Genomic DNA, 25,407 nt, shown 5'->3' with positions numbered 1-25,407 from the left:
GTTTACTGTTATTATTTGGTATGTAGCACAGAAATTCCAAATAATACAAGAGTAAAATATCAAATTCCTCAGCTTTTAGGAGGGGTAGAGCATAGAATGTCTCAGGTTTCAAAGAATACAGAGATTCATGGAACTCTATTTCTTTCCTTCTTTGAGTTTTTTGGCTAGGGAGGCCCATTTTAAACAGAAAACCCCTAGTGCTTATTTTTCTTGGGTATTTGTAAGCTTAAATACAAGGCAGCAGAACTATAAAAAGACCCCAGTGTTTAAGCCTCAAGGCAAAGACGACAAGAATTTAAATGATCTATAACATTATCCTCTAACACTTCGGATGGCTCCTTATTAAGTGAACCAAAATGTAATTTCTAGTATCCTTTCCATCTCTCCTAGTCTATAAATCTAAGACTCCAGTAACCTGCTCGCTCCCAACCATTGTCTAAAACCCAACTCAAACTCTTAAACCCCCGGAAGCCTTCCCTCCTCCCCCAGCAGTGCTAACCCTTCTTTTCTCTCAGTTCCATCCCTCTTTTGCCTGTCTCTCAACTGGCCCTTCTGGAGCCTATTCCTAATGTTTACCTTTCTGTCTTCCCTCTAGACAGTGAGATCCTAAGAGATGGGGACTAAGTTTGTTTACCTTTGTACTCCAGGGCCTTGTACAGGTCTGGCACCTAGAGCATCCTCAATACTGTTTGCTGAATGGGAAAAGGAAAGAATGAATGTGGGAAGAGTGAGTATCTTGGTGGGTGCTTAGTATTCAGAGAGCAAAAAGAGCTCCACAGTAGGGCAAGGCAAAGAGCTCTGGCTCCCAGGACCCAGCAGAGGGCAGTAGAGAGCCAAGGAGCAAAAACATTCCCAGGAAGACCGTTTTCCTGAGATTGCTGATGGGAAAGGCCACATAGCAAGTCGGGAGGACAATCCCAGGGGTGCCAAAAATCGGGGATACATCACTGTCAGAATCCATGGGATGCACAAGTAGGACATTGAATCTGGCAGGAATGTATGAGGAGGCTAGGAAACATAAGAGAGTCCCACAGTGGGTCCAAAATAATTTTGGTGTGGGGCCGGCCCGGCGCCACAGCGGTTAAGTTCACACGTTCCGCTTCTTGGCGGCCCAGGGTTCACTGGTTCGGATCCCGGCTGCGGACATGGCCCTTCTTGGCAAAAGCCATGCTGTGGTAGGCACCCCAGGTATAAAGTAGAGGAAGATGGGCATGGATGTTAGCTCAGGGCCAGTCTTCCTCAGCAAAAAAAAAGAGAAGGATTGGCAGTAGTTAGCTCAGGACTAATCTTCCTCAAAATAATAATAATAATAATAATAATGTTGGTGGATTGTGTCTTGAGAAACAGGACTTCATCTGAAGATCCACATCCCTGGTGCCAGCAGAGAATGTCCCTCAGCTGATTTCAAGAACTTGGTACTCAGGAGGGAGATAATGGATGGTTAGCAATCCTAAATATCTGCACAACTTGGATCACTTACGGGAAGCTAGGACTTTGGAGAGAGGTAAAGATTAGAAAGTCCAAAGGCCACTGAGGCAGGAGTCAAGCAGGGAGGGAAACCCTGAACAAAAGACAGCAATAAAGAGAAGGTTGCACTGGTCAGCTCAGGAATTCCAAGAGCACAGGACATGAATGGGAGAGGATGGCACAGCTGTGTTTTGAAGTAACCTTGTCCCTCTTGAGGCCCAGACAAGCCACACCTGGCCAGATTCTGCCACTCAGCACTGATCTACATCCTCCCCTTTTAAATCAATTGCAAAAACCTCCCAATTGTCCTAATTACCACCAACTGCCCAATCAACTGCCCCCTCACGGAACAACACCCCGGTGTAGATCGAAGCTCAATTAGCCAGGAGCAGAGAATTTAAAACAAACCCAAACCCACCCATACACACACTCACAGAGCTTTGGCGTTGCGTTGCCCTTTGTGATTGCAAAGCCCTACACTCTCGCTATTGCAAGCATGGTCCATGGACCAGCACCAGCATCATTGTCGAAGAGGATGCTAAAGGGCAGAATCTCAAGCCCTCCCTCTGGACCTACCGAATCAGAATCTGCATTTTAACAGAATCCCCAGGTGATTCCATATGCCCATTAAATTTGAGAAGCCCTGCCCACCACCACCTGAGCCCTGCCTACTCCTCTCACATAGTTTGATCACTTCCCCCTTGACCACCATGTTCCAGCCATCCCAACCATTCTGCTCCTCAAACACGCCACACTCATTCCCAACGTAGGGTCTCTGTCCTCCCTGTTCCCTCTGTCTGGAACCACGGATGGGCTTTCTTGACATTCACATCTCGACTTAAATGTCAGTTCTTCACGGAGGCCTTCTCTCAGCACGCAATCCAAACAAAATTCCTGAGCACTCTCAGCCGTGTTATGCAATGTTACTTCTGTGCATAGTGCCATGGCTCTCAACCTTGTGTATATAAGAACCACCTAGAGAATTTCTCAAGAAAAACAAATTCCTGTGCCCACTCCCCCAGATTTCTGATTCAGTAGGAACAACATGGTTCTGAAATGAGAATTCTGAGAATTTGCATTTCTAACAAGTTCTTGAGTGACACTGATCCTGTTAGTCTGGAACCACCCTTTCAGAATCATTAGCACTGTCTCATCATCGAATGATATTTTTCTTGATCATTCTTTCCTGTACAGTCATCTCCACTGCACCAGTGTCCATTCCCTGAGACTAGGAAGTCTGTATGTTTTGTTCACCCTGTATCTCCAGTGCTCTATACATAGCAGGTGCTCTTTAATATTTGTTGAATAAAGAACGGGATTCACTAGTAACCAATTTTTCCATTATGGATTTTGCATCTTTTGTGTTTGGCTTGCTCTAAGGTAGCAACAACTTTGCATTCCATCATGTGCCTATCTGTAAGTTGTCATGAGAGATTTGCATTCATGAACCATAGTTTAACTTACAAAAATGCATGCCCCACACAGACAATTGAGAGCTGACTATATTTTATCTAATCCATCTGTTATTGACAGTATATTTTTACGTGGTTGACTTCACTAGTTGCTCTTCTACTTGAAGACAGAGACTCCATCCAATCCCACACCAAGGAAATAGCCCCTTCTTTTTAACATGAGCTCCGTTATATTCATTAACTTGAACGCAACATCCTTTTACACACAAAACTGAAAGAGGGAAAATAAGCAATTTGATATATTTGTACAGTCATTCTTTCATACCCTGGAGAATTGACGTCTCTCAAACATTAGAATTAAGTACATCATTATAAGTTTTAACTGATCATTATGAATACATCTCAGTAATGGCCAGGTTCCTTTTATTGCTAATAAGATTGTATTTCACTGTCTATCCATTTGAGCTTGCCTCCAAGGAGCCTTATCAAGGTCACATGTTCCTGAAATTACTGATGGAACCAGCACACTATCCGGTCTTCTGGTCACCCCTCCATTTGCAGCTCACAAGTCCTGCTGCAGGAATAGCGACTTGTATGAGTCTACAGATAATTGCATTTATCTGCTTCTCATGCCACTGAAACCCTGTCATAACCACTGCCACCTCCACCTCCTCCCCTTCCTGCCCACTTCCCCCTGACAGGACCCCTGCCCATACCTGACTCTGTCTCTGCGCCCACCAGACTCTGGATCTCATCTCCCCTAAAAGTCAGATTTGTTTTCCTCTCCTTAATGCTGAGGCCCCTCCTTGCACAACAAGGAGCCAGAGTCAAAAGCCAGGTTTGCAACCCTTGAATCTAGCACTGACCTCACTCCAAAGCTGGCCTTTGGGGGAAGTTCCTGGGGAGAAGTGGGGAGGGGTGTGGGGTGGCCTTGCTAATTAGTCCAGATTCTAGGTGTCTGGAGTCTAGTGTAAGCCACTGTGGCTAAATGCCAAAGTCAAGCAGCCAGCTTGTGAGTGACAAACCCTCCCTGTCAGAATGCTGACAGGTAAGGACAGCAGTGGCTGGGGAGACTGCGACTGTGTCACAGCTGTGCTTCCTGAGCACGCATGACCCAAGTCCCTGTTGATGAGGGCAGGTGTCCTGCGAGATGGACTTCCCCTGGCTGCACTTGTGAGAGATGACTAAAAGCACTCACACAGATGACAATGAGCATCTGAAAAGGATGCTTCACCACAAGCCAGTGTCTGAGAGCTGAATCAAATACAATATCAACTTGCTAAAGTCCATTTGAAGGTTTTAAAGATCCAGTTTTGCTTTATATCTATATTAATTACAAAATATATTGGCTTGATTCTGGATTGAAGGGATTTGGAATGAATATTGTTTTTAAATACCTTGATTCAGTTTTCAGTGTAGGAAAAAATATATATATTTTAGTGCAGGGACCTACAAATGAGTGTTAATTCTGGCTTTTGGTCCATAATGCCTTTTCTATGTGGAACCTGTTGGCTCATCTAAGACAAGCATTTGATTAACTCTTTGGGCCATTTATTTTGTCCTTTTTTATACTTGCGACAATCCTATGAAATAGGCAGAGCAGATATTGTCACTTATCATTACCCAATTTTAGGTTTAAGAAATTCAGATTCAGAGAGCTCAAGAGACTTGCCTAAGACTCCACAGCCATGAAGCGGTGGAGCTAAGACCCCGCTTGTGCTGCTATGGGAAGGCTCTTGAGGAAGAAAAGTTTATCTGGGAATTCAGCTGCCAGCCATCAGCACCATAGACTGGCCTCTCCCCTTCATTTCTTCCACTGGGCAGTCCTCTCTGACCCCTAATTACTGGCCACTGAGCCTGAGACTCTGCCTGTTTTCACACACAACTCACTCTCAGTTGCTACGACTCAGTCTCTTGACTTGCAGCTGCCAGAAAAGATCCTTCTTCCAACCTCAACGGTAACTTCAGCTTCCACTGAAAATAATCAAAGCTTCAGTGGTTTCTGTACAGGGAACAAAATTTTAGATCTTAATTGAATATTCTCTATGCTGAAATGTTAGTACGTTCCTTCATTTGAGATGGGATGGTCTTTCTTTTTCTTCTCCCCAGCCCAGTCCCAACCTTACCCTGCTTCTAGGGTGTGGCACATATTAAGCTTGGGTACCAGAAAGGAAACTTGGTAATACAGCTTAATGTGGAAGAACAGACAAAGACTCTATTAGCATCATAACAAGCAGTGGCTATGCCGTGAGGAGATCAACGTTGGCAATATACAAGGTCTAGTTGTTGGGATCAAAAGCTGCCACCGTCACCATCACCACCACTCATGCTAGAGTGGAGCCAAATGGAACTGAATGATTGACAAGCTGCTGTAGAGCCCAAGTAGAAGAAACAGGTCCTGGGAAGAGGAGAAAATGGGGTTGTAGAGTTTAGGGATGGGAGAAAGAAGAGAGAGAGGGTACAAAGAGGATGGTTTGAGACTAGGTATGCGGGGTACCCCCAAAAATCAGCTTTGAGGAACCTAAGAGCCCTGAGGGTCTGGGAGTTTATAGAAACTGAAGACAAAAGACGAGCCACTCCAAAACCTGCTTCTACTTATAGCCTCAGCTCTACTTGAAAATAAAGGATCATTTTGAGTATTCTTTTGGACTCTTTGTGCTTGATTTCCAAGTTTTAACTTTTTGGTAATCGACTACACCACTATCCCCTCCAACAAATGAAGTTATAGAGCCAGTGATGCTACAAGTATTTACTGAGCATAAACCTTGAAGCAGGCACTGTGATAAGAATGTGAAGATGAATAATAATACATGGCCTTTCCTCAAGAAACACAATCCTGGGGATTCTGAAGAGAATGACGATGGATGTTTAAATTCTTAAATGAATACATTATTATCCTCTCAGAAAATTTCCAGTAAACATATCAAGTTTCATCAATTCAATGGATATCCACAGCTGCTGTGATCAAACCATAAATTGGAAACATAAACATGAAACTTAGAGCAAAACCTTTGAGAACCATGACATCTGTCCCTTCTGAGCATTGAATAATAACTAATATTTAGATAGCATTTTTCACATACCTCATTTCTTTCTTATTTTATATTCATAATAGTATGAATACCTATGAAGTAGATACTACTATGACTATCCACATTTCACAGAAGAAGAAACTGAAGGTCAGAAAATTTAACAAATTTGAGCTCACTTTCTTTTCTCTTCCTCTTGAACAACACAACCCACTAGGGTACTGTCCTCTCTGGAGAGAGCACCAGCAAACACTAAGATATACAGAAATCTTTGTTTTGATTAGTTTGGACATTCTTATGACGTTCTGTTTTGGTACCTGGTTATTGACTCTTAGGCAATAGGCCATTCTAATTGTCAGTTCAAATCTGTTTACCCTGAATACTTTTTATCATTTTAAACCAGCAACAAAATCACAAATAAGGCACTAATAATACACAAGTAAACTTTGAGGACTTAACGTCACAATTGATTCAGGTATTTCTTAAGGAAAAAAGTAAGCTGCGAAAAGGGAATACGAGACTTTACTGAATGCTACATTTTCTTATCGTGTTTTAATTTCTTTGCATTCAAGTAAACGAAGATAATTCCAATAAAAAATATGGTTTTGGAGGAATTAGAAGCTTTTTTTTCTTTTTCAAAAACCTAATTATTTTTATTCCTCATAGTGATTCCTATTAGTATAACTTATTAATTGTTCAAGAATACTCCCCTTCAGAGCTACTTGGGGTATATTCCCAAAACAAGTGTGACTTGAAGCACTCTAGTAATTCACGTTTCTCTTCTGCTAAAGCTACTTCCTAAAAGTATAATAAAACACTAAAAAAATCCCATAACTGTGTATACAAAAGAGATGGGGAAAGAAAACAGATTGGCGGGAAAAGGAAAAGAACAGTGAATGTGAAAAAGGGAGAGAGAATAAAAGAGAGAAGGAGGATGAGAGGGCAGAAGTAGTGAGGATAAGAGGGAGAAAGAAGGGGAAAAGAAGACTCTCCTTTTAGCTCTTGGTCTAATCCTGGCCTTTCCCATCCTCACACACACACCCACCACTCACACACACACCCAAAACACACACCCAAATACACACACACAAACACACACATAAATACACACACACACAAATACACACACACAAATGCACACTCAAACACACACACAAATACACACAGGCATGCACACACACAACCACACACATACACTACTTCTTTGACAGTTGCCTCAGCCCACACATTTTGCACAGAATGTAGAAACTGACAACATCTTGATGATCCAAGCTATTCCTTTCAAGGATGCAAAATTATGACCATAAATACATCAATTATTTAAAAATTGCTTTAAAATTAAAATTTAAAAGATTCGCAGAATGGAACTATTTTCAAAAATGGTTCCATGAAAGATTAATACTTAAGTTACTTTCTACATTCAGTAATCTGCTGTACTTTTGGGGGTTTTTTAGCAAATAAAATATACTTATTGAGTGGATGGGTGGCTGATACACAGAATAGAAATTCTCAGTCATTAAACAGCATAATCGCAATCAGAATTTGCTGTCCATGCTGTCTCTTGCACACCTACCCACTCTTCCCCTGATCCTGCCCCCCCCCCACCTCCTTGGGAATGGGGACGAGAGGCCAAAATTTTATCTTTGGGGAATATTTACATGGTTGCCAAGGAAAACAGCATGAAATATTTTAGATTGGGACTGTCATATACACATTCACACATGCACGGACATGTGTGAATGTGTGCACATGCACACACATAGGTGCACACATGTGCACACTTACACACATACCCCAGAATTCCAAGTATATAGAAGCTATACCTATAACCCTCTCATTCATACATATATATACACTCTCGTTCTCATACATACACTCATGTATAAAGGGAAATTTTGAGATTTGGATTATAGCTTCTGCCTCCTCAATAGAACCATTATTATATTCCTGGATGAGCTGTCAAACATCCTGATAACACTGCTTAAAATTCACAATTGGGCATATGTTTCACTTTAATCTGAGAAATAGGAAGGCCCTTCTGGCCAGTGATATGCTGCTTATCTGCTGCTTCCTCCTGAGTTGTCAGTGTTTCTGAAACGCCAGTGCTACAGGCGAAGCACTCTGATTAGGACGTCAGCCTGCCTTTGAGCAAACACTGCCAACAGCCAGCCTGTACTCAGAAACTGACGGGCCCTTAGCTCTAGCCCAGGGGTGGGGTGCCTGTTCGGAAGTCCCTGACAGATACAAGAAACTGCTGTGGAGAGCTGTGCTCCCCAAAGTAGCCTGACCTATTTGGAAATGTGAGCCGGTATTGAGAGATGACTTTTATGGAGGGACATATTCAGGCACTCTCATTTTTTTCAAATCCCCATTTTTCATTGTAAATAGAAAAGTATTGTTTTATATTCTTAACAGTAAAAAGATAGCAAGAAAGTAAAATTTTGTCATTTCTCATTTCAATTTGTATTACATAAATAGTATGGGGATATATTCACGTTGTAAAAGATTCAAACATTCAAAGTTACATAATTTAAAACATGAATAACTCCTTTCCTTACTCCTTGCTCGGTGCCCTTCATATCGTTTTCCCATGGATTTACTTACATAAAATGACCACTGTTTTTTTTTTTTAACACAAAGGAGATCACACTCTACTATTCATCCTATGACTTACTTTCTTCACTTTAGCAACGCATTCTAGAGATCATCCCATGTCTTAGACACACAGATCTACCTCTTTTTTTAAAAAAGACTTTATTTTTTTACAGCAGTTTTAGATTTACACAAAATTTAGAGGAAGGTACAAAGATTTCCCACATACCCTGACATGTGCATAGCCCTCCGTATTATCACATCACTTATCAGAATGGTACATTTTTTACCAAAGATGAACCTGCACTGAACATCATAATCACCCAAAGTCCATAGTTTATTTCAGGATTCACTCTTGGTCTTGTACATTCTATGGGTTTGAACAAATGTATAATGACATATATCTATCATTATAATATTATACAGAGTATTTTCACTGCCCTAAACATCCTCTGTGCTCTGTCTATTCATCCCTGACCCACCCTCTATACCATAACTACTTATCTTTTCACTGTTTCCATAGCTTTGCCTTTTCCAGAATGCCCTATAGTTGAAATCATACAGCATGTAGGCTTTCCAGATTGGCTTCCTTCACCTCGTAATATGCATGTAAGGTTCCTCCATGTCTTTTCATGGCTTGATAGCTCATTTCTTTTTCGCCCTGAATAATGTTCCACTGTCTGGATGTACCACAGTTTGTTTATCCATTCACCTGCTAAAAAGCATCTTGGTTGCTTCCAAGTTTAGGCAATTATGAGTAAAGTTTGTATGACTATCCTCATGCAGGTTTCTGTGTAGACATAAGTTTTCAACTCCTTTGGGTCAATACCGAGGAGCACGACTGCTGAATCGTAAGGTACAGAGTATGTTTAGTTTTGTAAGAAACTGCCAAACAGTCTTCCAAAATGGCTGTACCATTTTGCATTCCCACCAGTAATGTATGAGAGTGCCTATTGCTCCACATCCTCACCAGCATTTGGGGTCAGTGTTCTGGATTTTGGTCATTCTAACAGGTGTGTAGTAGTGTCTCATTGTTGTTTTAATTTGCATTTCCCTGATGTTGTTGAGTATCTTTTTCATATGCTTATTTACCATCTGTTTATCTTCTTTGGTGAGGTGTCTGTTAAGGTCTTGGCCCATTTTTTAATTGGGTTGTCTATATTCTATCACTGAGTTTTAGGAGTTCTTGGTATATAACAGTCCATATCAATGTGTCTTTTGCAAATATTTTCTCCCAGTCTGTGGCTTATCGTCTAATTCTCTTGGTATTTATTGTCTTTCACAGAACAGAAGTTTTTAATTTTAATGAAATCCACCTTATCAGTTATTTCTTTCATGAATTGTGTCTTTGGTGTTGTTTCTAATAAGGCAAAGTCATCTAGTTTTTCACCTACATTATCTTCTGAGTTTTATAGTTCTCCTTTGTACATTTAGGCTTATGCTCTATTTTGAGATAATTTTTGTAAAGGATGTAAGTTCTGTGTCTAGATTCTTTTTTTTTTCTTATGGATATCTAGTTTTTCCGGCACCATTTGTTGAAGAGACTGTCTTTGCTCCACCTAATGGCCTTTGCTCCTTTGCCAAAGATTAGTTAACTATATTTATGGGAGTCAATTTCTAGGTTCTCTCTTCTGTTCCATTGATCTATTTGTCTATTATTTCACCTTACCACATGGTCTTGGTTACTGTAAGCTTTATAGTAAGTCTTGAAGTCAAGTTGTATCAGTCCTTCAACTTTGTTCTCCTTCATTATTATGTTGGCTATTCAGGGTACTGTCTCTTTCCCTATAAACTTTAGAATAAGTATGTCAATATCAATAAAATAACTTGTTGAGATTTTGACCAGGATTGCAGTGAATCTGTAGATCAAGTAGGGAAGAACTGACATCTTGACAACATTGAGTCTTCCTATCCATAAACATGGAATATCTCTCCATTTATTTAGTTCTTTGATTTCATTCACCAGAATTTTGTAGTTTTCCTCATGGATTGTCTACATATTTTGTTAGATTTATACCTAAGTATTTCATTTTGGGGGGACGCAAATGTAAATGGTACTGTGTTTTTAATTTTAATTCTTCATCGTGGTATACAAGAAAGCAATTGACTTTCGTATATTAATCTTGCATACTGAAACCTTGCTATAATTACTTATTAATTCCAAGAGTGTTTTTGTTGATTCTTTGAATTCTTTTCATTTTCTACATAGATAATGTGATCGTCAAACAAAGACAGTTTTATATCTTCCTTCCAAATCTATAAACCTTTTATTTCATTTCCTTTGGTTGCCTTATTGCATTAGCAAGGACTTCCAGTACAATCTTGAAAAGACGTGTTGAGAGGAGACATCTTTGCCTCGTACCTGATCTTAACGGGAAAGCTTCAAGTTTCTCATTATTAAGTACGATTTTATCAGTATGGGGTTTTTTTTTTTAGATATTCTTTATCAAATTGAGAACGTTCCCCACTATCCCTAGTTTGCTGAGAATTTTTATCATAAAGGCTGTTGGATTTTGTCAAATCCTTTTTCTGCATCTATTGAGATAATCATGTGATTTTTCCTTTTTACTCTGTTGCTGTGAAGGATTATATTAATTGATTTTGAAATATTGAACAAGCTTTGCTGAGCTAAATCCCACTTTGTTATGGTGTATAATTCTTTTTATACTTTTCGGATTCAATTTGCTAATATTTTGTGGAGCACTTTTGCTTTTATATTCATGAGAGATATTGGTCTTTAGTTTTCTTGTTATGTCTTTTTCTGGTTTTTCTATTAGGGTAATGCTGGCCTCATAGAATGAGTTAGGAAGTAAAGTATTCCTTCTGCTTCTCTCCTCTGAAAGAGAATATAGAGAATTAGTATCATTGCTTCCTTAAATGTTTGGTAGAATTCACCAGTGGACCAATCTGGGCCTGGTGCTTTCTGTTTGGGAAGGTTATTAATTGTTGATTCAATTTCTTTAATAGATAAAGACCTATTCAGATCATTTATTTCTTCTTGTGTGAGTTTCGGCACGTTGTGTCTTTCAAGGAATTTTTCCATTTCGTCTAGGTTATCAAACTTATGCGCACAGAATTGTCCAGAGGATTCCTTTATTATCCTTTTAGTTTCTCTGGGATCTGTAATGATGTACCCTCTTTCATTTCTGATATTAGTAATTTGCGTCCTCTTTTTTTTCTTAGCCTGGCTAGAGGCTTACCAATTTTATTGATTTTTCAAAGAAAAACCATTTGGTTTTGTTTTCTCTATTGATTTTCTTTTTCTAATTTCATTATTTTCTGCTCTAATTTTTATTTCTTTTCTTCTACTTACTTTGGATTTAATTTGCTCTTCTTTTTCTAGTTTTCTAAGGTGGAAATATCTCAGTTTTTTTGATGACTGCCTATTATTGCATATAAAAAGTATATGATAATTTGTTAATTATTGACATGCATGCCATCTCCAATTTTTTGCTATTATAAGCAATGCTGAAATGAGCTTCCTTGTATACATATCATTTTACATGTGCTTGAGTGTTTTAGTGAAATATATTCTATAAATAGATTGCTGAGTCAAAAAGTATGTGAACTTTAAAATTTAATTGATACCAACCAAGTGCCTTCCCAATAGGCTTGAACAATTAATACATTCATCAGCAGTATATGAGAATGTATATTTCACTGCATTGTTGCAAAGATCTGGTATTATCACACTTTGTGATTTTTTTATATCTAATGGATGAACATTGTCATCTTATTTTTATTTTCCTAATTATAATTTCGATACATTTCTTTTCATAAATGTTTTGGATATTGGTTTTATTCTTCTTTTGTGAATTGCCTAATCTTTTCTTCTGCACATTTTTTTTGTTTTTAGGAAGATTAGCCCTGAGCTAACATCTGCCACCAATCCGCCTCTTTTTGCTGAGGAGGACTGGCCCTGAGCTAACATCCATGCCCATCTTCCTCTACTTTATATGTAGGATGCCTGCCACAGCATGGCTTGACAGGCAGTGTGTAGGTCCACACCCAGGATCCAAACCAGTGAACCCCAGGCTGCCAAAGCAGAACTTGCGAACTTTACCACTGCACCAGCAGGCTGGCCCCATTCTGCACATTTTTATTGAGGTGTTTGCCATTTACTGACATGTAGAAGCTCATTATTGGATATCAATAAACTTCCTGTTATGCATGTTGAAAATATTTTATCCCAGTCTGTCCACTCAGAACCAAACCCGGGTTTCAACAAAATCTTTGTTAATTTGCCTTTGATATGCAAGTGTTTTTACACTTTACGTCACCAAGTTTCTATGGTTTTAGTTATGTAAGATGTTTACATTAGGGAAATCTGGGACAAGGGTATGGAAATTTTATACTATCTTTGCAACCATTATGTAAATCTAAAATTATTCCCAAATAAGTTTTTTTCCTTCCACAGTATGGTAGCCTTTACAGCTTTGTTTGCTTGATGGTTTGTGGTGGTGGCAGTGATGGGTTTTGCATTTAGTTCATTAATACACTTGGAAGTTATTTTGTGTATAATACACAAAATATGATATAATCTAAAAGTAAGTCTGTCTAGATTTTTTTCTGAAAGAAGAGTCCATGATCCCAACATCATTTATCAAATGGTCTGTTGTTTTTCTATTGATTGAAATACTTCCTTTACATAAACCGAATTCCCATGTTTACCTAAGTGTGTTCCTGATCTCTGCCCCCTTCCATTCTTCAACTTATCTATTTACAAATTAATACCCACACTTTTAAAGCTATTATAGCTTCACAGTATGTCTTACCTCTTTCTTGGTTATTTTTTCTTGGCATACTCTTTTGTATGATCTGTAGTGTCCCTTTGGCTAATTCAAGTATATTGGTCTTGTCCCAAATTTATTTTTTTTTAAAGAAAATAAGTACCTTTACAAACTGTTATCTTTCCATCCTACATAATGGAACCTCCATAAAAACCCTAACTGAAGGGATCCAGAGAACTTCTGGGTGGGTGAACATGGAGGTGGTAGGAGGGTGTTGTGCCTAGAGAGGTCATGGAAGCTCCACACCCCTTCCCCATACTTTGCCCTATGTACCTCTCCATCTGGCAGTTCATCTGTATCCTTTATAGTAGCCTTTATAATAAGCCAGTAAATGTAAGTAAATGTTTCCCTGAGTTTTGTGAGCTCTCCTAGCAAATTATCAACCTAAGGATGGGAGCATTGAACCCCTGACTTACGGCCAGTTTGTCAAAAGTACAGAAGGCCCAGATTTGCAATTGGTGTCTGAAGAGGGCAGAGGTATTGTGGATCTGAGCCCTTAACCTCTGGGGTCTGTGCTAACTCTGGACAGAGTTACCCAGAATTGGTATCAGAATTGAATTAAACTGTAGGACACCCAGTTGATGTCCACAGAAAACTGGAGAATTGCTTGATGTGGAAAGCCCACATATTTGGTGGCGGAAGTGTTAGTGTGACTAGAGGAAAAGCTTTGCTGTTCCTCTGCCTCTGGGTTGAGAGCTGATGCCGAGTGCAGCAGACCTTACCTGTGGGCATTTTGGCTACATCTTCCTCCATCAGTGTAAGTGATTCCACTTTTTTTTCTTTTTTTTCAGATATCCCTGATTGCACTCATTCGTGTTTTCCAGGATGATTAAAAATTTAACTTCTTTTCTCCTATCATTTCTTACATTTCATGACATTTTGGATGGGAGGAAAGATAGGTGCATATGCTCCTTTCCTAATATCTTGATCCAACCTCTTGGAATTTGTAAAACAAAGACACCAAATCACTCATAATCCCTTCACCTTTTACACAGGTGTTTTTATTTTTGCATGCTCCCTTCTGGTCTTTGTCCACATATATAGTTTCATGTTGTTGTAATCAACATGTACTTAAAATTTCACATTCTTCTTTTCCACTTAATATGCCTTAAACATTTTTCCATGTAATCTTCCTAATTACCACTTTAATGACTGCATAATTGTACATTAAGTTGATCTGGTATCATCCGCTTAACTATCCCCAATTTTTCACTATTACAGATAAGTGTAAACGAACATTTTCAAACATATACTTTCTTTTCTTCTGATGGATATAGGTGAGAGGAGGGGAACAGTTTTAAGCTTCTAGTGCTATTGTGTCATATTGCATTTCTAGGATTTTACCAATGTACTCTTTTTACTACCATTTTATCAGCAGCGGGCACTATCATTTTTGCTTCATTAATAAGTATAAAACGTTACCCTGTTTTAATGATGGTTTAGTTTTCATTTCTTTAAGGAATAGACAGATTGAACATTTTCTTAAATAGTTATTGGCTTTCCCTCTTCCATAAATTGTTAAATATCTCATAAATCAAATGAAATATTAATTTTATTCCTTATATTTGAATACATTTTTTTGTATAGTGTGGGTATTAAAACCTGTCTCATAATAAATGCAAATATCTGCCTCAATCTGTTGGGTGCCCTTTTTTAATGATAATTTTGACTTTTTCATTATCTAAAAGTTTCCTATTTTATAGTGGTAAATCGACCAACCTCTTCCTTGGTGATTTTTTTTCTCTTCAAAATTAAGAAAACTGTCATTTGTACAAATTCTTCTGGTAAATATTTTAGCTTTTTAGATCATATTTAGTTTATTTTGGATGGGCCTTCCATCCAAAAGACAGATGCCCTCACCCTACTCTATGGACAGATGCCCTCACCCTACTCTAGACATTTTGGAAATATGTCCTCAAATGCAGAATTGAACTCAGGCCATCCCACTCCCCAAAGGAGGAAGAAAATTCTGTGGTGTCCAATACTATGGCCACCAGCCACATGTGGCCACTGAGTTCTTGGAATGTGGCTAGTCCAAATGGAGACGTGCTAAAAAAGTAAAATTTACATCGGATTGTGAAGACCAGGTGCAAAAAGAAGAGTGCAAAATATCTCATTAATAATTTCTATATCGATTACATATATTTGGTTAAACAAAATATGTATTAAAATAATTTCATCAGATTTGGTTTTACTTGTTTAATGTGGCTACTAGAGAATTTAAAGTTGCATATGTGGCTTGCATTATGTTTCTGTTGGACTGCACTGATCTAACAGATACTTTCTCTGACATAGCTCTTGATAAGAAGCAGAGCTGAACCCCAAGGATGATGGAAGTTATTACAGCTCTCCTAAAGGAGAGAATACTTGCTTTACAGTTTAATGAGACTGAGAGAAGAGAAAAGTTTCACTAGCCACTGCTGGTGTCTACTGTGTCAAGACTACGCTTGTATTCATCTTTGAGCAGGATCCCCAAATTGATTCATTATATTGTTGAAAACTACTTGGGGACCCAGAAGGGCAAGGATACAAGACTAGGACCAGCCCAACTTTTACAACCATACATTTCCAGCCTTGACTAGTTCCTCAGAACACAAACAGACCTGGAATCCACCTTGTTTCTCCCTCCATCTAAAATCCTCCCATTCTTCAAGGTCTTCATGTAGCTCCCTCTAATTGCTCCACTCCTTACTGATTGCCCCTGTGCAGTTGAGTTCCTGTGCACTTGATATCTGTACGTGATTTGTTAATTGTGCTTTTTGCTAATTATTTCAGTTGACACCAGAATACAAATGGTCATTTTAATGCCTGTCGTAACTCCAGGACTGGTTTTTCTGGCAATAGGTATTTTCAGCACATGTGGCTAATAGAGTCCATTCCATTCTTTGGCCCAAATTATCTAAAATTTTAAATTAAAGTAATAATAACTTCATGTTCCACCGGTATTCTCCCAAAGTATTTTCACTCTAACGATCTCATTTAAGCCCAAACAGGATCCAGGTCTAACTTGGCAATTTTATGCTTCCTGTTCCACAATGTGTAATAATCTAGGGACAAAGTAGGGATTCTAATCACTGCCCCTCTACGATGTGCATGCCACAGGAGTCTTGGCTCAATCATGGAACTGTCTGGAATGAAGCTCTCCCTTTACAGCATTTGCTAGGCTGTCATTATACAATTGCATTTTATGCCATTACTAACTATTCACCACTTTGCATGGGAATGTGTATTTATATGACAGTAAAAGTGATTAAATAACTAAGTGGACCTTGTAGTAAATGAGTTATTTCTTTGCTACCATCATGTCTAATTCACCATACATTATTCAGCCTGAAGGCTTTTTAGAATCATAAGTAGCCAAGATCATTTTTCACCTCATCATCCCATTATCCATAATGAGGAAATACTTCTAAACGTGAAGATTGCTCTTTCCACGGATCCCTGGTGAATACATCTATAGACATTAGGGAAATCTATTAACTATATTTTTTTCACAGCAGAAAGAAGATGCTAAAGGATGCCTACACAGTGCTTCAAGCAACTCCCAAGAGTCAGGTTCTTTCCAGACTGAAAATGGGCCCTTTGGGATGATCTTACCGAGGTGGTGACTGACCACCTCACCACTACCTATTGCATGAGATGTTAATGGGCTTCGAATTCACACCCAAGGTTTTTGGGAAGAAGGCAAGTCTAGATCTAGTGTGACATTTCCTCAAGAATACCAGTGGATCTAACCAGATTCAGTTTGGTTCCAAGCTCTACTAACTTCTCCATGTGCTTTACAGTTTACAAAGGGTTCCAAAACCATTATCCCATCTAATCTACTACAACCTGAAAGGTATTATTACCCACATTTTTTAGATGGGGAGAACGAATTTCAGTGAAAATCAGTGATTTGCCCAAGATCACAGATGCAGTTAACGGTAGAGCTTGACCCACGCCCAGGTCTTCTGAATTCAGATGCGAGGGAGAGGAGTCCAAGGAAGAGCTCAAGAGAACAAAATTCCAACATCTGCCTGGCCAGTGGTAATTTTGCAAGTTTGAGTAAGTCACCTCACTAAAATGAGTTGAACCAGATAATCACTACCACTCGATGCTACCTTAATATTCTAAAGGTTCTAGGGATATAAATGTAATTCCTCCTTTACCTTGTTCACCGTGGTCCTTGTGTTGGACCCTTGACACTGTTCCCAAAATTGGGTAGATTCTTTGGGTTTATGCTCCATTTTCTCCTATGTCCAACAGGATCCCAGTACCTCCATTTTCCCCAACACAGACCAAAAAATTCCATCCAGACCGATAAGTGCATTCACATCGAAGGGTTTCTGAGTCTGTGTGAGAGGGAATAGGGGAGGCAGAGCCTTTCCTCTGCTTGGGAATTCCTAGAACCCTGTGGTTAAAAGATAAAACCAACTTCATCCTTCCTTATTTCATAAATGGGATTTGAAATAGCTTGAAAGTTGTTTCAATAATAATGTTATTATTATAGATTTAATAAATTGTAGAGATTTCAGGAAATACTTGTAGGGTGGGAAGTTCATGCCCTCTTTTGAAAATAAGCTCAGGAACATCACAGTTATACGTCAGATGATATAGGATGGGTATCTGATTACATCCACTCGTGTTGAAAAGCGAATGCTCAGGTCAAGATAGATGTCTGTTCTTGGTTGATTTGAACATGATAAATTTATTTTTTACAGAGTTAAAAATGTCTTTTTCTTCAGTTGTCTCCACAAAACTTTAACCAATAATTCATGGAATTGCTTGCCCCCAAAGAGAGATACTATATCACCATAGATACAAACTCATGAAAAATTTAGGTGGCAGATAAAAAGCAATTGCAACCTTCTCCTTCTCTCTCTCTCTCCCTTTATTTCCCCTCTCTCTCTGTTTCTATGCTGAGGAGAAATTTTAGTAGCAAGTCTTGAATACAGTATGAAAAAGAAACAAATTGCTTCGTAGTACCTAATCTACATCTGCTGTCTTTTCTTCTGTAGCACCAGAGAAGCAAGCAGAAACCCAAATGTGCTCAGGATTCTGATTTGACTTTAGATACCATTCCAGACACTAGAATTAGCATGAAAAAGTTTTAATTGTATCTATAAAAATGAATGTAGCCCAGGACTTGAGGGGAAATTTTTTTTGAATAATCATTTGGTATGGTCCTATGCCTCTAAGCAAAATGGAATCCAATCTTCCTAAAAGAGATGAATATGCCTCATGTGCCTAGGGATGGAACACTGATCTTCCTATTGCTTAATAACGCAATGTTTGGAGAGGCAATATGCTATAGAAAGCATATAGGACTTGCATTTATAAGACACAGGTTCTATGCCTGGCTACAACTCTTACTAACTGGCTGTATTGTCTTAGGAAAGTCATTTAACTTCCCTGAGCCTTATTTTATTCATCTTCATTATAGGATTTTCATTACAGTAACAGAAAGGCTTTTAAAAAACCCTAATGAATGAATAGAGGTAGGCATTGAACATCAATGGCTGATACCATCACACACACAAAAAGAAATATCCATATTATGTATTATCAAGGAAAAGTAAACTGATTCTGATAAAACCTCAAGATCTACCAATTTACAGGAAACAGGGGAGCCAGAGGACCAAATTAAACCATAGCACGGGGATGCAATCAGCAAAATTCAGACTGGGAAACTATAAGATAGACAACCCAGGGGCTGGCCCCGTGGCCGAGTGGTTAAGTTCGCGCGCTCCCCTGCAGGCGGCCCAGTGTTTCGTTGGTTCGAATCCTGGGCGCGGACATGACACTGCTCATCAAACCACGCTGAGGCAGCGTCCCACATACCACAACTAGAAGGACCCACAACGAAGAATATACAACTATGTACCGGGGGGCTTTGGGGAGAAAAAGGAAAAAATAAAATCTTTAAAAAAAAAAAAAAAAAAGATAGACAACCCAGTCTATGTGAAGCCTCCAGCACTTTCCACTCAGGGATATGGAGAGCTGTTCAGAGCATTGCTCTCACCCTTACAACAAGAACAACCAAAAAACAAACAAACAAACAAGCCAGATGACCGCCAATTCATGAGTTTTTTCAAACCCATTGGAGAACTGAGGTCTCAGGGCAACCAACTGATCAAAAATACAATAGGGAGACCTGTAGGGAGAGAAGAGATGCAACCATTCACTCACCTGGAACAGACGCCACTGGATGGACACCTGTGAGAAGAGTTCAACTAGAATAGTTAATATAAAATTAGCATATCAAATCAAGCATTACATAAAAAGAATATCTTGCAACCAAGCGGGGTTTATCTCTGGAATGTTGATTTGAAAATCAATCAATGTAATTCATAATGTTAACAGAAAAAAGAAGAAAAAACCATCATGCTTTATGGAAAACGACTGGATGCTTTCCCACTAAGATCAAGCCAGGGATTTCCTCTCTCACCACCCCTACTCAACATTGTATTGGATGCATTATACTAGGTACATTCTAGCAAAGGCAATAAAACAAGGAAAGGAAACCAGAGGCTTACAGATTGGTGACAAAGGAAGAAAATGGTCTCCATTCACAGATGACAAGGATTGTCTATAGAAAACCCCAAAATATCTACCAAAAATACCTGTTAGAACTAGCATGTAAGTTTGACGAGTTTGTAGGCTACAAAGTCAATTTTTCTACATACTGGCAATGACAAATTAGAATTAAAATTTTTCAAAAATACTATTTACAATAGCACTCCAAAAATGAAATGTAGCTTCGTGTATGTCATTCATGTCGTATACATAACAGAATATGTACAGTGAAAACTATAAAACACTGAAAAGAGAAACCAGAGAAGTTGCAAATAATCATATTCATGGATGGAAAACTTGGTATTATTAAGATGTCAGTTCTTCCCGATATGATCTATAGATTTAACACAAAATCACTAGTATACAGTAACCGTCTACTGCTTTTCAAATTCTTCTGTAAGTCTAAAATTATCTCAAAAAGCTTTTAAAAATTTTAAGTTAATTGAGAAAATTAAGGAATTATTGTTAATTTGTTTTGAGGTGAGACAAAAGTGTTAGGGTTATGTTTTTAAAATCGTCACCTCTTAGAGACATAAATTTAAATTTTAAATAATTAGAAATTCACTAAATAGCAACCTCCATAGAGTTACTTGTTTCAGGCAAGAATCACTGATGCTAAAATTAGTGAGTGAAAGCATCATGAGAAGCAAGATACTTGCGTTGTCTCAAAATATCTCCCCACAAGCTACTTATTAAATATAGAGAATAATAGTAACTTTACAGTGAAGCAACCTGGTAAACATTATCTTAACCAAGTACCTCCTGACATCCTGCACAAAGAAGGACAGTACCATTTCTGTATATTCCAGCCAGAATTGCATGACCTGAATCTTCATCACACAGAAGCATTACACAAAGCCAAGTTGAGGGACAATTTACAAAATGACTGGCCCGTAACTCTTTAAAAATGTGGAGATCATGAAAGAGAGGCAGACTGAATTACTGCTCCAGGTCAAAGGAGACAGATGATATATGAGATCCAAATGCAGCATGTGATCCTGAGTGAGATCCCTGAGCAGGAAAAAATATTCTCTTTGCTGTAAAGGACATTAAAGGAGCAATTGGCAACATTTAAATAGGCTTTCACATTGGCTAATAGTGTTGTGTCATTTTTAACTTCCTGATTTTGCTGACTGTACTATGGCTATGTTTTTAGGAATCACACGTGAAATATTTGGGGGGAATGGGATATGATATCTGCAATTTACTCTCAAACAGTTCAAAAAAAAATTATATATACATACACAAGATATAAACACAAACATATGTTTATGTATACACATATATAGAGTGAAATTATATATTAGAGAGACTATATATGTTACATTTATAATATATATTATATTTATACATTTATTTAGAGAGAGAAAATGATAAAGCAGTGTGTTAAAATGTTAACATTTAGGGGACCTATGTGAAGGGTATACAGGAATTCTTTGTACTATTTTTGTAACTTTTCTAAAAGTCTGAAGCTATCCCAAAATAAAAAGTTTTAAAAAATTAACAAAGGGGAGGCAATGATAAAACCTTGAGTCTGTGGCTTTCCGTACTTCCACCCGGCTTCCGTCTATCCCAGAAGCAAACTGACTCTATATCTATCATTCACGAGACCATCTCAGCCACTGTTTTGTTTCCCGTAACAAATTATGGGAAACAAATTTGCTGCTGTAACATATTACCACAAACTTAGTGGCTTAAAAGAACACAGATTTATTAACTTATAATTCTGCAAGTCAGAAGTCCAAAATGGCCCTTACTGGGCCACAATCAAGGTGTCCACAGAACTGGGTTCTTCCCTTCTAGAGACTCAGGGAGAATCTTCTTCCTTGTCTTTCCCAGCTTCTAGAGGCTGCCTGCATTCCTTGGTTCATAGCCCCTACCCACCTCCATCTTCAAAACCAGCAGCACTGCACCTTCAGACCTTTCTCTGACTTCTTCTTCTGCCTTCCTCCACTTCAAAGGACCCTTATGATTTAAAATAAGGCCCACCACGATAATCCAGAATAATCTCCCTATCTTAAAGTCAGCTGATTAACAACCCTAATTTCATCCGCCACTTAAATTCTTCCTTGCCATGTAACATATGTTCATAAGTTCCTGGAATTAGGATGTGGACATATTTGAGGAACCATTATTCTTCCTGTCACTGCTACCCTCTGCCAGGAATGCCTGGAAAGTGTGCCCTAACCCCAAATCCTTCTGGTTAATCAGATCCCTAAATCATAACTCCTCCATGAAACACGTCCCTAGCTAGTCAAAGATGTTACGGTGATTGCTCCAGATGTAACTTCCTCAACTTTCCCATGGCCAATAAACTTACTGATTTAACTTATTTCCGGTTTTTTCATTTGTTTGCTTGATTCTTGTACAGCCTTCCTTTCTTTGACTGTTATTGTGATTGTCTGACTGAGCCTATAAATTGGAAAGCTGATGCACACAAGTAAAATAAATGTCACTGATAAGAAAACACTTCCTTAACGTCTAGCTTAAATTGCCTTTGTTGAAATGTAATCATGTTTCTTCCTGTCCTCACTTTGGAAGTAACAGAGAGCAACTAGTCAATATCCACCCTATAAAAACCTTTTAGATTTAGAGTCTGTCTTTCTAGTGCCAATAAAAAAACACATCATATGTCAGCCAACCAGCTAATCCAGGATAAAGGCCAGTCAACTTGGTTTTCGAAGTGATGGAGTGACACGGTCGAGCCCTAAGATAAACGGCTATCCACAAATGCGACCTATATGACCCCTCCAGCTTTTCCCCCTTAGCCAGCACACCCTTACTCAGTCCTTGCCCGTTTCCTAAAGTTCTCATAGTTTCAGTTGCCCTCCCTTAGTTCTGACTCCTTCCTGAATCTCCTTTGTAAGTTCAACTTGGACCTGGAGCTTTTTCCTTCTCCAAATGGCAAAATCTTGTTCCTCTTTCAAGACTTCTCACAAGATTCCTTTCTTCCTGAAGAACAACGAACCCTTCTCCTCTTTGTGCTCCCACTAGATGTGCTGGGGGCTCATACCTCTAAAATGACACTTAACTTGTGGGACTGAAGTTCTCTACATTACCATCAATTTTGAACTGGAGTCTGGTCACTGGACTATGAATTCCAAGGGGGTAGCTATTGAGTGTCACATTTTATTGTTAATTAAATGAGTCCTCCAATGTTTCTTCCTACCTCTCTGGCTACTCCTTCTATTTTCTAAAATAATTCCAACTCAGTGTTGGAATCCCTCAACAACTGGTCCTTGTCCCCTTCTCCTCTCAGTGTATATTCCTTTTCCTAGTTGATCTTATCCATTCTTTCAGTTTCAATGACTACTTTTATGCAAATTACTCTCAAGGTGTATCCACCCCAGAACTCTCCTCTGAGATCAAGACCATGCATCCACCGTCTCTTGAATGTCTTAAAGGCACTCAAACACATGTTCAAAAACTCGGGAACATTCTCCCTGGTAATGAGAACTTTGGGTGACCTTCCCAGCATCCATTTCCCCCTTCTTACAGCAGCAACATCCTAATTTCCTTTAAGGACTTCACCCCTCGCATACTTGGCCAATCCGGGCTCCATGAGGCTGACCCCATCTTCATTCACAACTCTAGGAGTAGGCAGTGATTAATCTAAACCCACCCACAAAACCCATCCCTCTGTCTTCGACTGTGGGCATATAATCCAATCAGAGCAAATGAGCCACAGTGATGCCTTAGCTGGGGCTCCTGGAGAGAAAAGCCCTCTTCCTGGTCCTGCTGGTGTGAGTCTGTGGTCATCTTGCTTCCCTAAGTGGTCAAAGGTACCCAAGAGAAGCAGGGCCAGGAGACTGATCTTAGTCACTTTGTTTGGCCTCTAAACAAGTCAAGCGTAAAGCCAGTTTACTCATGTTTTGTTTCTTTTTTTAATTTATGTTAGTCAACTAATTCTTTTTGTTTAAGCCAGTTTGTATTGGATTTTCTACCAGTTGGGTCATAAAGAACCTTAACTGATACTCCTGACCTTCCCCAGTCCCCCAACTAAGTGAACAGAGTCATCATCCATTCAGCTAAGAAAGTCAGATACTTAGGAGTCATTTCAAATATCTCCTTCTCTCTCGCCTGCCATATCCAATCTGTCACCAACTCCCGTCAATTAGAGGCACTATCTTTCTCAAATCTGTCTATTTCTCTGCATCTTTATTCTTCCCACTCTATCCCAACTATGTTTGCCTGGACTGCTACAGCCCACTAACTGTCTATCCTCACCTACACTTGTCTCCCTCCGGTCTATTCTCCACACTGTAGCCAAATGATCTCTTTGAAGTGCTGACATTTGTGAGTGAAGTGCTAATTTCACCATCCTGTTTAACACTCAATCATTTTCCATTGCTTTTAAGACAAAGACAAAATGCCAAATGCCTCAACATGACGTTTCTACTGGACTTCCCCACAATTAGCGGGACACGGAAGCTTGCCTGCACACGGTTTCATCTGGGAAGTGATCCTGGGGAGCAGGAGTCATGGCTTAGGAAAAGTGAGTGAAACAGGGAAGGAGGGAATGAATGAGCAATTTGATCACTGCTATGAGCAACTGGGATCAATCCCATAGGGAACTTCTGAGAGACTGTGGGGAAGGCGTTTCCAAATTGTCCACCAGACACAAAGGGGAGAAGCATTCACCCATCAACTTTCATCTACCAATGGTTGAGAGTTGCCCTGTGGGTGCTAACTCCCTGGCACTGTTGAGTTGCTCACATGTGACTGCCAGTAGTCTTCCGCAAGGGCCCCAGAGAAGCCCCAGGCACACCTAGAATGAGGTCAGCACAGAGTTGGTGGGAGCTGGTGTGGCTCTGTCCAGCATAGCGTTGAGTGGGATCAGGCTGAGGCTGTGAGGTGGTGCAGCACAGGTGTCTGCTACCATGCATGGTCTGGCCTCTACCTACCTCTCCAGCTTCTTCTCACTCTCTGACTTCTTTCAAACCACACTAGGCTTATAGCCCCCTGGACTCCACATATTACCACCTTCACAGGGCCTTTGAACATGTTGTTTCCTCGCCTAAAATGCTTAACCTGAACATTTCCTTCCCTCTTTGTCTAGTTCCCTCTAGCTATTCATCAGAACTCAACTCAAGCGTCGCTTTCTCTGGGAAGCCTTCCTAACTGTGTCAAGACCACCATAATGGACGTTCACAGCTCCATGTGCTTCTCCTTTGAGGCACCTATGAAACTTGCAGTTGTCTACTTGTGTGATCATTTCAGATTGTCTGACTCCTCCTGGACTATAAGCAACATGAGGAAAACTACAGAGCTCCTAGCATCAGCATGGCATTTGGCACATGGCAGGCACTCAAAACACCATAATTGAAAGGATAAGCAAATGTATCTTTTTATTCCTGCTAGTATCTGGAACAAATAGGTGTTCAAATAATTAATCAATTAATTAACGGAGCTAATACTTTAAGAAGCAGAAGTGTTACTTGCTGGCAAAATGTATTTAACTTTCACTGGATTGCATTCTATTTTTTAAAATGGCTGTAGCGAGACGCTTCTCTGGGAAGCCCTAGGACAGACAGACGAATTTTTTTTAAATGTGTAATACCT

Source organism: Equus quagga, chromosome 13, assembly GCF_021613505.1.
Source record: "Equus quagga isolate Etosha38 chromosome 13, UCLA_HA_Equagga_1.0, whole genome shotgun sequence".
Taxonomy (NCBI): domain Eukaryota; kingdom Metazoa; phylum Chordata; class Mammalia; order Perissodactyla; family Equidae; genus Equus; species Equus quagga.
This window is presented reverse-complemented; position numbering follows the sequence as displayed.